Source organism: Akebia trifoliata, chromosome 1 (assembly GCF_017979445.1).
Source record: "Akebia trifoliata isolate Shusen 1 chromosome 1, ASM1797944v1, whole genome shotgun sequence".
Taxonomy (NCBI): Eukaryota; Viridiplantae; Streptophyta; class Magnoliopsida; order Ranunculales; family Lardizabalaceae; genus Akebia; species Akebia trifoliata.
Genome location: NC_141375.1, coordinates 30,502,096 through 30,517,979, shown reverse-complemented (window position 1 = coordinate 30,517,979; position 15,884 = coordinate 30,502,096). Strand labels below are relative to the sequence as shown.

The window sequence follows — 15,884 nt, the reverse complement described above, 5'->3', positions numbered from 1 at the left end:
TGTAAGGAAGAAGGAAGAAGAGAGAAGGTTGTTCCCAAGAAGATGACGGGCGTTTCTTTCATTTTTGTTTCAAAGTTTTAATTACTGTGGTGGGCCATGGCAGCTTTATTATTATTATTATTAATTTTTTTTTTTTTGTTCCCATGTTGTGTGTTCTCTTTGTCTTCTCCATAGTCAATGGTTTTTACATCCCTTTAAATTACCAAATCACCATCTACTTCTACCATTAGTACTAACGTGTGTCCTTGATTTAATTTCCTTTCTCACCAATCAAAACAAAAACAAAAATTGGGACAAAGAAAAATTGGGACAACGAACACAAAGTCCAATACTTTAAAAATATATACCAACCAGTACCTTCTAAAAAAATAGAATAATGATGAATGCACCCTGTTGACGTACATATTTTTCTTGTGTATCCCCATGAAAAAGATCTATGATTCTGAATTCTTATCACGTCGGCGTATCAACACCCAATGCATTCATCATGACTAAAAAAAATATAGACTCTTTAGTACTCATTTTATCAAGTATTAGTCTAAAAAGATTTTGATAATTACATTTATAATAACTTTTTACATTTAAAAAAACATGTTTATACGGGGTACTCTAATGTTTTAAGATTATTGACATGTCCCTTGATTACAGTCATCTCTTATAAAATAATGATAAAATGATTTTATACAACAATCCTTATTTTTTCTTTCCAAAATTAGTAATCTTTAACTCACATAAATGATGATGATGATGTTGATGGAGATGAATATGATAATTATCATCAAACTTATTTGAATAGATTTATTAAAATATATAAATAATTAAAAGATAATTTTAAAACTCAACTTGATTGTTCTGATTTAACTCAAGAATTAACAAGTTGACTTAAATGACTCAAATAAAATTATTTTTGTTTATTTATTTATTTTATTTTTTTGGTATTTTTCACATAAATGTTAATAACCAAATAAATTGGTCAAGCTTTTTATTTGACCTAATATATTTTTAAATCAAATCACTTAATGAAATTGTTAAAAGGGTACTTCAAGTATTTTCCTTAAAAAAAATCTTGAAAAGATCCTTAATAGGTTAATATTTTATTAAGTGAGACTTACATAGTCCATATTTTTTTACTAGGGGACTATTTGGTATATATTTTCAATAAAGAGTTCTTCACAGTCATTGTCCCAAAAAAATTACTTCTTGTTTTTTAAATAAAAAAAAATCAAGCATAAGTTATGTGGAGGATATTTTCCATAAAGTATCATAGAGTAACGCATGACACATTGGGATCACAAAACAAGAATGTCGAGTTTTTGCATCTACAACTTACATGGCTTCAAATCTTATCCAAGATTGAAATGACTCACTCAAATCATCTCAGTATTGATCATGGTGTCTTGTTTTATAATCGAAATGATTCAGGAGATATTTTTGAAAATCTCAATCAAATAAAAAAAAAAAAGGCAAACTCTAGATTTTGTGTTTTTATTAAAATAATTAAATTTATTATAATTTAAATATTTATTATATAAATAAAATATGATCTTGTGACTAAATTTTTTTTTAATTTGTTAAAAAAAAATTATAATTATTTACATATATATATATTCAATTGCTATAGTTTTGTGCGAATAAAAATTGAGACAAATAAATGAAATTCACACAATCCCACTTTATTGTCTTTTTTTTTTTTTTTTTTTTAATTTTATTTTATTTCTTCTCCTCCCCACCTTTTTCAATGGTACCCCTCTAACTTTCCTATCTTTCATTTTTTACTTATAATTCTAAAGAGGATAGTACATCACACGCAAACTCTAGTATTAATAAATAACTGCAAATTAAGTTAAATGGTTCTTGATCTTGTACATGACTGAGACGAAAACGTCAATTCAAGATTTTAAACCATTATGACTCTAGCACACAATTTAAATTAGTTAAATTTTTAGCAAATTAAAATTTTAGAATGCATATTTTGTGAAGCAGAGTATTAGGGTTGGAGATACACATATGGCCTCATGCACAGGCTCTTCAACAACTTATCAAAAGTTGATACCTTCATTTTTATTTGGATAATGCTGAAGTAATATTGTGGGGGGGACATTTCTGACATGAAAGTGTGTAGGAATCATAGATGTTTTTTATCGAGATCTCACTCATATCTCGATGAAAAGCATTTATGGTTCCTACACACTTCCACATCTGAAATGTCCCCCACAATGTTATTCCATCACTACTGTTTTTATTTATAATTTTACATCTTCATTTTTACTTATAATTTTACAAAATATTTTATAATTAATAACATGTTCATTTCTCATAAAACTTGGAAAATTACTTGTATTTGACAAATTATTAGAAAAATGACAACAATTGGGATAAATCCTAGGGATACATGTTTTATTTAGATAATCCGGTTTCATATATTATAGGTTTTTTTTTTTTTTTTTTTTTTTTTTTTTGGGGGGGGGGGGGGTAAAGGGGTTTCAATGGATCGATTCCAATTCTATTCCTAAAATACCTAGGATTGAAACCATCATTTATCTTCAATTTTGATTCCAAAATAAATGAAACCGAAACTAGAACTACCAATTCCGGTTCTCAACAATTTGATAAGACAAAATATACTTTGAATGATGGTGGAATTCTTTTTTCTTTTTTCTTTTTTTTTTTATGTGCAAGTCTTTTTTCCTTGAGGCCACTCACAAGGGCGCACCTTCACTTACCAGTGCAGGGGCAGAGTTAGTAAGGAGTTAGTGGGGGCAATTGGCCCCACAGAACTTTGAGGCACCCCTATATTGTCAACTAATTATATGCCCATTTGTCCCCACTCCCTCACCTCTCTCCTCATTTGCCCCCACACCCTCGCCTCCCTCCATTCAAGTTCTTCAACCATACAATCATAGTTTGCCCCCACTACAAGAAAATCCTGGCTCCGCCCCTGTACCAGTGCATGTGATATGCGGGCGTTGCATGTGCCCAGGGGAAGGACCCATAGATGCCTTGGCTCCGGCCCTGATTCTTCCAGTTCCCTTAGTTGGATGTAAGGTCGGACACCCCTTTAAAAATAAAAATAAAAGGTCATCTTTACCATTAATTTTTTGAAGAGATACCTATTTTAATCTATAACATACGGTTTACAAAACTGCACTAACTTCAAAAGGCAAAGAAGCCTTTTTGATATATAACATAAAATTTTAACAAATAAATTGATTTCAATTCATCGGTTTGATTGGATTAGAAGTTGATTTGAATTCTATTGATTTGCCTCCTTTAAGATCAGGTTCTATTCAAGTAAGAAAATGGACTCTAAACTTGGGATTTTCGAATTTGTCCTTGATCCGATTTAAATGGGTACAATTATAGCCACAAAATTTTCTAATTTTTTCTTCTTCAAAAATTCTTTACAAGGAGACTAGCCAACTTAATTGATGCATTAGTCAATGATTCATCGATTGATTCTTGTATACAATAATATTTTTAGTTTCTCATCTTTAAATTTTTATTTTCATCACCATTAAAATATCAAAAAATAAGATAGGATTTTTCAGGGGATGGTAGATGATGGGTCTTTTTTTATTTATAAGAAACCCTGAAAGTATCATTTGTATATTCATTATACTTTTCATTATTTTTATAAGACTTTTTCCTAGTATCTAAAGAATAATGTTGAAGTGACTTCAAGATAGTACCTCACATTGCATCTTGACGTGAAAGTGTATAGGAACCATAAGTACTTTTCATTGAAATATTAGTGAAAAAGTATTATTGGTTCCTATGCAATTTTATGTAAGAATGAAAAGCATCTATGGTTCTAAACTTCCTATATAATTTTATGTCAGGATGTGCAATATGAAGTACAATCTTTAATTAGGTCAGTCCAGCTCGACTCTTATCTAAATTAGTTGAATTCAACCCCCTCTTGATAATTATTGAGTCCAATCATTGTTTCCCTACCATTGAAATCCAATTCACCGGATCATGCCCTTTTTAAATTAAACAAAATAAAAATTGAAATAATTTAGAGAGATTCTATTGTTACACCAATTTTTTACTATTGGTGCCACCTTAATTCATAGGTAAATCATTAACTAGCAAAAGCTGGTGCGACAATAGCAGTTCTCTAATATTTTTTGATCGGTAGCCAGCCGTTCTCTAATTTTCTTCTTCAATAAACATTTCTGTAAGACATCCTGTTTTTTGTGTTCCAGTTATGATTTTCTGCTATTTTTCCCGATTTCTATTGGTGGTTGGAGGATTCATGTTGGTGCGCTTACGAATCGACTATAAATCCCTTGATGTTGATTTTGGTCAGGTCGATACGTAAGGACTGTTTCATCTTTTAAGCCACAAATCTTATGACCATTATGTCCCCCAATGTTAATAAAATAAAATTAGAGGACTGCGACCGATCAAAAAATAAAAATTTATCTAAGTGCATTAAATACACCTTAAAAAATAAATTATTTTAAATAAATTTTGGACTTGTATTTAATGTATTTTGACGTTGCCCTTAACGGCACCCAACAAATCATTAAAAAAAATTGCTACGTTTAATAATCAGACCTTTGTAAAAAAAAAAAAAAAAAAATTTATCAAGAGAAATTAGATATGGTGTGAAGAACCAACGATTCGTTTAGACCGGTTAATCCGGTTCACAGAAAGTTGTTGAACCATCGATCTTTCATGTGAACCGGAACCGTAATCTGTTTTAAGTTGACGAAAGATACGACCATAAAGATGGGAATCTTGTCGTCTCCATTGTATCTAGATTCTAGGGTTCACCCTATACTCCATCCCCGTAAAATAGAAACCTAAAGTTAGGCTTTCAGGCCTACAAAAGAACATGTTGTACACGTGTGATACTCCCAGCATATGAATTTTATAGCTTTATTTTATTTATTTATCTATCTTTTACAGCTAAAATTGACAATTTAATGGTTATAAAATAATGTTACCAGTGTAAAGCGTATCCTTATATTTGATTTTGAATTTTTTTCATTAAAAAAACTAAAATTACACTTTAACCCCTCTATAACTTGGCATAATTCTATGTTAACCCCCCCTAATGTAATAGAAATTGCACTTACGTCTCCTGTTAGAGAACTCGTCAATTTTTGAGTGTCATTTTACGATTTTAACCTTTTAGTCTTATGTCCATGTATTAATAAAATAATAAAAATACTCTCATCTTGATTAAATTTTAGAATTTTGATAATATGATGTAGTTTTTAGCTAATGGGCCTGATGCACTTTTCTCTCTTCTACTCATAATGAAAAAAAAAACTTTTTGATCTAATCGCATTGAGACATTCAAAAATATGATCCGATGCAATGGAGTTATAGAAGACAAAATTATATAAAATTTTTATAAAAAAAGTTATTTTTCACTGTTGAATTTTATTTTTAAATTTGAGTGATTGTTGGCCGTCCATTTTCAACACCTTGGATCAAGTTCAAAAAATAATATTTTTTTATTATGAATATTTTCATGAAATTTAGAAGGCTATGTTGTTAGATTGTAAATGTGATAATCAATGTGGGCCCAACAACTCTTTTTAAGATTTGAAATAAAATAAATAAATATGTGGGCAATGGACAAGAGAGAGAAGTTCTTTGTTGCTGATGTCATTTGCACCACATGTCAAATGTTTGTTGGGTTGTGAGCAAACACATCAGTTAGCGTAAAGGGCATGCGTCAAAATCCACATCATATTATTAGCACTCTAAATTTTATTTTGGTTTCTCTTCTCTCCACTCACAACAGTGTTACTATTTGTTATCTCACCTTTGGACTCGCGAACCAACAATCTTCTCAAGTAATAAAACCCTAGATTTCTCTTTCAAAATATGTCATCTTCAGCTTTTATCTTCAATTCATATTTTTCAACATATCACTCACTAACACTTTGTAGAAAATTATTTTTCTTTTTATAAGTGAGTATCCCCGTAGAGAGTAGATTGATCCTGTATCTGGGCTTTGCTCAATTCATAGACCATGGTCTTGTCCAACGACTAGTCTCGGGCACGTGCAACGCCCACACATCACAAGCACCAAGAAAGTGAGGGTACTCCTCGTGGGTGGCCATTGAGCCTTGTAGAAAACTATTGGTTTTTCTACCAAAAAACTCAAGGTTTTCTGCTTCTCAAAATTCAATCTTGCATTCAAGTTGAAGACTTTGAATATAGAAATGAGGTGGGTTGGGGATTGGATTTTAAGGCACAATTAAGATCTGGTCATTTGAAGCTCAGCCTAAAACTGGGCCGGCACATTGACACCTCTATCTGCACATACACAAACAACCCACTACTTACGGAAGAAATGAGATTTTGTGTAAAACAATGCTACCTGACGATTTACCTCATATCACACTTCCACATTAGGAAAGTGAGATATGAGGTACAACCTTGAAATCACTTCAACACAACTCTTTTAATGGAGTGACCCCAAGATTATACTTTATATCGCACTTTCCTAACGTGAAAATGTTTAGCTTTCATCGAGTTTTAAGTATTATTATCACTAATGATCAGTTGACGTTAGATTTACTGCAATTTTTTTACATTTCTGAGGTTAAGGTGCGCACATAACCGTAAAAGCTTTTTTACTCGTGTCTCGAGGAAATACATCTATGGTTATGTGTGCACCCCACGTCAGGAACGGAAAATTCTCAGTAAATCCCAATGTCACCCCAGGACGACTCTATTATTATGTTGTAGTGGCCTCAAGATTATATCTCATATCGCACTTTCGTGGAAGTGTGTAGGAAAGATGGATGCTTTTCATCGAATCTCACTTCAGCAGCATTGTTCTTATTATACTTTAAAAGAAGAAACTTCCTCTGTTTTTTTATTCCAATTGATTTTGACTTTACATTTCTTCTCCAATTCACACTGCTGAGGTGCTGAGAAAGCGAAATTTGCAGCTTCTCTGAATCTTCGGAACCTCCATCATAGAAAAAACCTACAAAACAAACATTTTCTCTCTTCATTGAGTATGAGAAGTGATGTGACCTTATATATATATATATATATATGGGTCACGTTCCTAAGACTCATATTGAGACTCACATTGCGACACACCGTTTTGTCTTATATGGGCAAAAATATTTGGAATGAGCTGATTTTTTGTGAGGATGATCTCTGTGATGAGGGGATCATCCTGGCAAAAAATCATCCCATTCCAAAACTTCTAACCCCATCAAAATTGATTTACAAAAATTGGACGGTCTATAATTTTTCAACAAAAATTGGACGGTCTAGAAGTTTCATAATGAGCTGATTTTTGGCAAGGATGATCTCCTCACCATAGAGATCATCCTCACAAAAAATCAGCCCATTCCAAATATTTTTGCCCATATAAGACAAAACGGTGTGTCGCAATGTGAGTCCCAATATGAGTCTTAGGAACGCTGTTCTATATATATATATATATATATATATATATATATATGGGTCACGTTCCTAAGACTCATATTGAGACTCACATTACGACACACCGTTTTGTCTTATATGGGAAAAAATGTTTGGAATGAGCTGATTTTTTGTGAGGATGATCTCTGTGATGAGGGGATCATCCTGGCAAAAAATCATCCCATTCCAAAACTTCTAACCCCATCAAAAGTGATTTACAAAAATTGGACGGTCTATAATTTTTCAACAAAAATTGGACGGTCTAGAAGTTTCATAATGAGCTGATTTTTGGCAAGGATGATCTCCTCACCATAGAGATCATCCTCACAAAAAATCAGCCCATTCCAAATATTTTTGCCCATATAAGACAAAACGGTGTGTCGCAATGTGAGTCCCAATATGAGTCTTAGGAACGCTGTTCTATATATATATATATATATATAGGGAAGGGATCAGTGGACAAATTTTGGGACAAAGATCCGGACAAATGATTGTGTCCATTGGATCACGATAGATCTAACGGCGCAGATCGGATTGAGAATTTAATAACCCACGTGTACATAATTTCACTCAAAAGTTTTAATAATTATAAACACCTCCCTAAGCCAAATAATTTCAGATTTCTCTTCTCTCTTCTCTCTTCTCTCCTCCTTCGTATTGCCTTCTCTAACTCAAACCCTAACGCCTCAAACGATCGGAATCTCAGATTTCTCTCCTCTCTTCTCTCTTCTCCTCATTTTACCTCAAACCCTAACCATCTTCCTCTCTATTGCTACGACGAAGACGACGAGTCAGATTTCTGTTTGGGTCTCTTCTCTTCTCTTCTCCCATCTTCTCTTCTATAAGTCCTAACCCCAAACTCTAGTTTCGTTGTCTTCTCCACTCAGCGACGACGACGGAGATGACTAAACCTCAGATTGAGGGTATTTGCAACATCGGCTTCTTATCCTACGCACCCATTTCGACGCTCATTTTTACCTTCGAAGGTTAGTTCTTTTGCCCTTTTCATTTTTAATTCAAAATGTTCATGTTTTCTCCATTTTTTTAATTCGATTCAACTGTAGAACAAGAATTTTGATAATCAAAAGCATCCTAATCAGATAAAGGTGAATCGATGTCTATGTCAGAACTCCAACTCCAGAACAGGATTTTTAATTTGTATTTTTATTATTGATAACTATTGGGTTCTGTGAGAATCAATGTCTATGTCAGAACTCCAACTCTAGAACATGAGATTCGATAATGATAAATCTTCTTAAGAAAGATAAATTCAGGAAATTTAGATCATTTTAGTCAGATAAATGCTCTTTCCCTTCTGGGTTTCTATTAATTTTATAGTTTTTGATCAATGGTTGTTTATGTACAAGTTTCTAGTGTTTCAAAGCTTCACCTTTAGAAGAGTGGATGCAAGAATTAAAAAAAATAAAATATTAAAAAAAATTGCTTGATAATTCCACATTTTCAATCGGGGTTTTGCTTCAATTTTTATGTAGAATGTGAGTCTTTCAAAGAGTTGATGTTTGGGCTGTCATGGTTATTTATGGTTGAATTTTTTTTCTTCTTTTTGATAGCTTCTTCACATAAATATTAATTCGTCTAATTTCATTTTATAGTACACATATAGAAATAAAAAACATCGAGGTTGGATAAATGTTCATTTACCATTTTGTTTAATTTATTTATATTTGCCTTAGAGTTTCTATTATACAGGTTCTCATTTGGTTTAAGTGTATTTGTGAATTTCTACTTGTTTTGTAGTTCTTCAGGTTAATATTTAGGTTTTTGAATCTCTACATTTACACTATTGGGCGGCTCAAGAATGAATAACTCGCATCTTGATAAATGGTCCTAACATAATTCTTTTGGACTTTCCCACTTGATTGCACTTTGGATTCATGAGTAATGACATTTTGGTTCCTAATATGAACATATTGGTTATTTCTTCATTTAAATGTTGGTTCTACCAAATCTTCATCTTGAGAAGATAGGGCAAAGATCAGATGAGCATTATATTTTATCTGACAAAGCCTCATTCAAGTATTTGGAAAGTTTGAGGAAACCTTTTTGAAAAGTCACCGCACAAGAGAAACCTTTTTTTTTTTTTTTTTCTTGATAAGTAAGAGAGAAACCTTCTTTAACTGGACTAGTCGCACCACACTGAAGTAGATAATAGAGATACTACTCTAGAGTCCAGAACTCTTTCATTTATTTTATAGAATTTTGAGAAATGAGGTGAGTCATACCTTAGTGGAAAGCAAATAGCTCTGTGAACTCTTTCATTTATTTTATAGAATTTACATAAATGAGGGTTGTATATGTTGTGGATTTGATCTTTCATTATCTTATCCATTTGTGATTCAACTTCCCAAAATATAGAATTTAAAACTTTGCTAGGTACTCTCAATCTTGGTTCATTGCCTAAAGACACTAATTCCACTATCAACTTTGCTGTTTTCTTTTTTAGAGATTCTATTGCCACACCAACTTTTGCTAAATCCACCCCAATTCATATGTATTCAACAAAGAATTAGTGCACATCTTGGGATGCCGTTAGTAGAAGTTGGTGTGGCAACGTAAGCTCTCTTTTTTTTCATTTTTTTTAGGGGTGGGGTTAAGCTTATCTCGAGTAATCTTGTCATGGACCTTTCGTCTCATATTTTGTTCATGACTCACATCTCCAAGTTAAAATCTTGGTTTTTTTTTTTCTTTTTTTTTCAAGGTAGTGGAGTAACCTTTTGGTACTCAAATTAAGCATTTTTTATATATGGATAATGGTGACATAATATTTTTAAGTATAAAATACTGACAAAAGAAAAGTAGAGCATTGCCAAATTAGAGTGAGTTTTAATCACTTTCGATGTCGCTTAGGAATTGTTTGGAACATGCTGAGTAAGTTGAAGGATTCGGCCATCAGTTGGGCTGCCCTTGGCCTCAGAAAGAACTTGTGGAGAATCGTCTATTTCCATTTTAATCTTTATAAATAAAAGAGAAAACTGGAAATATAAACCTATACTTGATCAATTTAAAGAAGTTAGAACCTTTTTGTTAGATATGAGCCATTGCATATAACTGTTGTGGATGTTATAAACAAACAAGCTTTATGTGGAATTTCATAGAATATATTCCCATATTACATATTTTATATTGATATTTTTATCAGTTCATATTGGTTCTGCAGAACCCATCTTTTCTTTCTTTTTTTCTTGTTGCCTTGCAGATTGGATTCAATAGTTTCCTTACTGGAGTATATAGCATTTCTGAGTTTACATCCAATTGGGGTTTATTTTATGAGTCTGAGATCCCATATGATGTCATGTTCCTATAGATAGGTTAGGTGTCTATGTGGCAAAATTTGATTAGGAGATAAATACATTGGGTTGCGTGAACGGCTTGATTAGGAGTCCAAGGTGTTTTAAACACCAATGCACAGACTGTTACATCAATGGTATGTTGCTTGACACAGTTGATTAATTGGTTGATGCTCTGTGTCACAGCCACAAGATCATAGTTCCAAGGCTGCTCACAAAAATAAAAAAATAAAACAAATTATATGTTAATAAAAATGAATGGGTAAATGGAAAGTGATCGTAATTGTAATTGTGTAAATTTAAGAGCTGCAACACTTTTGGAATTATTATTTTTTGCTAGTTTTTTGTTGAATTCTGATATCTGCGTGCCAATTAGTCATCCCACTGCATTCTCAAATCATATTTCCTTTTAGGGAATGCTTATTATTGTTGAAATCTGATGATATTGAAATTTGATTAATTAAGTGGGTAAAGGGGTAGTTCATGTATTTTTTTCTATTGATACCGTCTTTGATGCATCTCAAACTATATGATTCAGATCATGACTTGCAGACCTTGATCAGATCTTTATATCAATTTGCCAGTGCCAGATCTATGTAAATTGGAAAACATGCTTCTTGTAAGATTCATCAACTGTATCTCTTTGTCTATTGTTTCCAATTGTAGGTGGCCATCTAGTAATAGAACTGACTTGTACATTTGCAGGAAATACTAGACAGCTTTAACAACATGGAGTTCTGGTTTGTAGACCAAGGTCTTAGCCCCAGATTCCGATGGTTCGGCCTCCTTCCGTAGAGCTCTTCAATGCCAAGAGGAGAAATGGTGGCTACCTGTACCTTGTGCCCCTCCTGGTGGTCTCCATGAGAATTTGAAGAAGCAATTGCAGCACAAACGTGAATGTGCAAACCAAATCCTTAAAGCTGCCATGGCTATCAACAGTGTTGCTTTAGCTGAAATGGAAGTTCCTAAATCATACTTAGAAGGCCTTCCAAAGGTATGTATATAATTAATTGTTCATAATCAATTGGTTCTGCTTTTTTTATGAGATTAAAGAAACCTAAGAATTTGTTGTTTTGATATTGGTTTCAGAATGGAAGAGCCAGCTTGGGGGATGTGATACACCGCTATATTACATCAGATCAATTTTCTCCCAAATGCCTTCTTGATTGCATTGATTTGTCCTCTGAGCACCAGGCTCTAGAGATCGCCAACCATGTTGAGTCCTCAATGTTTGTGTGGTGTCGTAGAACAAACAACAAACCCCCTGATGTGACAATTAAGCTTGACGATTTCTTATTTTTCAACTCGTTTTCTAATGTGTCACCTGATCTGACAATAAGAAATCATTGTTTCATTTCTTTGTAACTCAAGAAATTGATTTCTTATTTTTCAACTCCTTTTCTACTGTGTCACCTGATATGACAATAAGAAATAGTTGTTTCATTTTCTTTGTAACTCAAGAAATTGAAAGGCTGGGTGAACAATAAATTGAAAAGAATGAAGTGACAATTAAGCTTTGAAGCATTTTCTTACCATTATTTTGATGTTAAATGGTGTATATGCCGCAATGTGTTTATAAGATATGTAGTTATTTTTTCTATCATGTATGTTAGGCACCTTGATATTTGATTCAACAATATCCAACTGTAATTAATTTTTAATTTGTTTCACTCAATCAACTGGCGTGAAGGAGCATGAATTATGAATTCTAATGCTCATTAAAAAGATCTTAATTGACATTCTCGGTGATCTTTGGAATAATAATTGAATATGAATGTTTGGTGATAATTGCCGGATGGACCCTTACCAAAAGAAGTCGAGGTTTTAATTTTATTTGTTTTCATTCGTTATCTACATCATACACTACAAACAAGGTGAGTGAAAATGGATTTTTAGTTAGAATCATAATTGATTTCGAAATGTATAAGTACTTGACCTTTGAGAACATTGAGCTCTCTAACTAACAACCAGAAAGGCAACTGATCTCATTGAAAAGTTTGTACATGGTTTTGGGGGGAAGTAGATCTCGAGAGATGTTTTTTTTTTTTTTGGCTAAAAAAAAAAAGATGAGTCCATTAAAGGTTATTTATTAATTATTGTTCAAAGGGGAGCTAAACCTCATGACCCACCTCTTGGTAATAATAATTTTTTTTCTATTTAATGATTTTAAAGTCACTTCCATCATGTTCTCCTTTGTTGATAAAGAAACCCAATCATTTGTTAACAGATCACACCAAAAGTTGATAGAAATAAAATTTAAATAGAAATACAGTTGAAATAACCAAATTCAAGAATATAATAAAATTGATTAGTATATCAAACTTCTTCATTGTAACTGGGTTCTTGTATTGGCACGATTCCATAACTAGGTTTCACCACAACAGAACCGAGGCACTAACAAAACCCAGAACCACCACTATAAAATTGACAAGCATTCCACACAATATACAAAATACATAGCAATGAGTAAATATTAACCCCAAATGCAACTGCGTACATTAAGACCTTGTATTATACTTCTTGGTTGATTTGAGGTTTTAAAGAATTAACAATTAAAAGAATATAGTAAGGCCCAAGAGAGTGACAATATCTAAAATGAAAGTTGACAATGCAGTCCACCCCGTTGCTATTAACAGCTTCCCATGATCCACCAATTATGCAGACTCCACCAATTCTCTACTTACCACCCTAATGATAACCTTCATAGATTATAACTAGCACATTTCTTCCCCTACACACAATAGCATCAAGATGTTTTAAATACATGGATGTGATGCAATAAAAAATTATTCAAGCTAAGTTTATAAATTTTCACATCTATAATTTAAGAAAATTATCAACCTCTTAAGGCAAACACTTCTTTTTCCCCAACTTCTTCACCCTCTTCAACCTATAAGATAAAATGAAATTAGCCCTCTTAAATTGAAACATAACTTGTATCTCTAATACACACCAAAAATATACGTAATAATAAATGATAAAAAAAACATACGTAATAATAATCAAATGATCACTCAAATCAAAAGTTACGTCACCTTCTATTAGCGATTTTGCCCATTTTTAGATTTTACTAGGCAAATTTGTTCCTTCAATAGGTAAACAACTAATTGATAAGCTCTAGCAAATCATTAGAGTTTCCACTAGATATTTGATAAACATTTATACCCTCAATTAGAGAAAGTCTTCTAAATTTAAAGGTAGGGTATTTGTAGGAAAAAAAATCCAACCCCATGTCAACTTAGTACCTTCATAGGGATGTCAATGGATCGATTCCAATTCAAAATCCTATGATACCTAAAAAATTATAATCCTATAGAAATTTCGGCAATATCTCCTCTTAAAAATGGACATAAGAATTTTTCCTAATAAGAAAACAGCAAAATTGGTAGTGTAATTAGTGTCTTTAGGCAATGAACCAAGATTGAGAATAACTAGAAAAGTTTCAAATTCTATATTTGGGTAGTTGAATCACAAATGGATAGGATAATGAAAAGATCAAATCCACAACATATACAACCCTCATTTCTCAAAATTCTATAAAATAAATGAAAGAGTTCTGGACTCTAGAGTAGTGTCTCTATTATCTACTTCAGCGTGGTGCGACTGGTCCAGTTGAAGAAGGTTTCTCTCTTGTCAAAAAAAAAAAAAAAAAAGAAAGTTTCTCTTGTGCAGTGACTTCAAAAAGGTTTCCTCAAACTTTCCAAATACATGAATGAGACTTTGTCAGATAAAATATAATGCTCATCTAATCTTTGCCCTATCTTCTCAAGATGAAGATTTGGCAGAACCAACATTTAAATGAAGAAATAACCAATATGTTCATATTAGGAACCAAAATGTCATTACTCATGAATCCAAAGTGCAATTAAGTAGGAAAGTCCAAAAAAATTATGTTGGTACCATTTATCAAGATGCGAGTTATTCATTCTTGAGCCGGCCAATAGTGTAAATGTAGAGATTCAAAAGCCTAAATATTAACCTAAAGAGCTATAAAACAAGTAGAAATTCACAAATACACTTAAACCAAATGAGAACCTGTATTAATCAAAACTCTTAAGACAAATATAAATAAATTAAACAAAATGGTAAATGAACATTTATCCAACCTTGATGTTTTGGATTTCTATATGTGTACTATAAAATGAAATTAGAAGAATTAATATTTATGTGAAGAAGCTATCAAAAAGAAGAAAAATTCAACCATAAATAACCATGACAGCCCAAACATCAACTCTTTGAAAGACTCACATTCTACATAAAAATTGAAACAAAACCACGATGGAAAATGTGGAATTATCAAGCAATTTTTTTTAATATTGTATTTTTTTAAATTCTTACATCCACTCTTCTAAAGGTGAAGCTTTGAAACACTAGAAACTTGTACATGAACAACCATTGATCAAAAACTATAAAATTAATAGAAACCCAGAAGGAAAATGAGCATTTATCTGACTAAAATGATCTAAATTTCCTGAATTTATCTTTCTTAAGAAGATTTATCATTATCGAATCTCATGTTCTAGAGTTGGAGTTCTGACATAGACATTGATTCTCACAGAACCCAATAGTTATCAATAATAAAAATACAAATTAAAAATCCTGTTCTGGAGTTGGAGTTCTGACATAGACATCGATTCACCTTTATCTGATTAGGATGCTTTTGATTATCAAAATTCTTGTTCTACAGTTGAATCGAATTAAAAAAATGGAGAAAACATGAACATTTTGAATTAAAAATGAAAAGGGCAAAAGAACTAACCTTCGAAGGTAAAAATGAGCGTCGAAATGGGTGCGTAGGATAAGAAGCCGATGTTGCAAATACCCTCAATCTGAGGTTTAGTCATCTCCGTCGTCGTCGCTGAGTGGAGAAGACAACGAAACTAGAGTTTGGGGTTAGGACTTATAGAAGAGAAGATGGGAGAAGAGAAAGAAGAGACCCAAACAGAAATCTGACTCGTCGTCTTCGTCGTAGCAATAGAGAGGAAGATGGTTAGGGTTTGAGGTAAAATGAGGAGAAGAGAGAAGAGAGGAGAGAAATCTGAGATTCCGATCGTTTGAGGCGTTAGGGTTTGAGTTAGAGAAGGCAATATGAAGGAGAAGAGAGAAGAGAGAAGAGAAATCTGAAATTATTTGGCTCAGGGAGGTGTTTATAATTATTAAAACTTT

General features: G+C 32.4%; 2 long non-coding RNA genes across 2 annotated transcripts; one reads left to right on the top strand and one right to left on the bottom strand.

Annotated features, from left to right (window-relative positions):
- Positions 1–8,035: 8,035 nt before the first annotated feature.
- On the top strand, positions 8,036–12,055 carry LOC147411658 (uncharacterized). The gene is made up of 3 exons (XR_015180636.1): positions 8,036–11,337; positions 11,424–11,712; positions 11,808–12,055. It is a non-coding gene; the product is annotated as an uncharacterized LOC147411658 (long non-coding RNA).
- A 949-nt stretch (positions 12,056–13,004) lies between these two features.
- LOC147411657 (uncharacterized) lies at positions 13,005–15,647 on the bottom strand. Its single transcript, XR_015180638.1, has 3 exons — positions 15,478–15,647; positions 13,560–13,608; positions 13,005–13,449 (listed from the first exon to the last, which is right to left on the bottom strand). It is a non-coding gene; the product is annotated as an uncharacterized LOC147411657 (long non-coding RNA).
- Between the last annotated feature and the right edge of the window lie 237 nt (positions 15,648–15,884).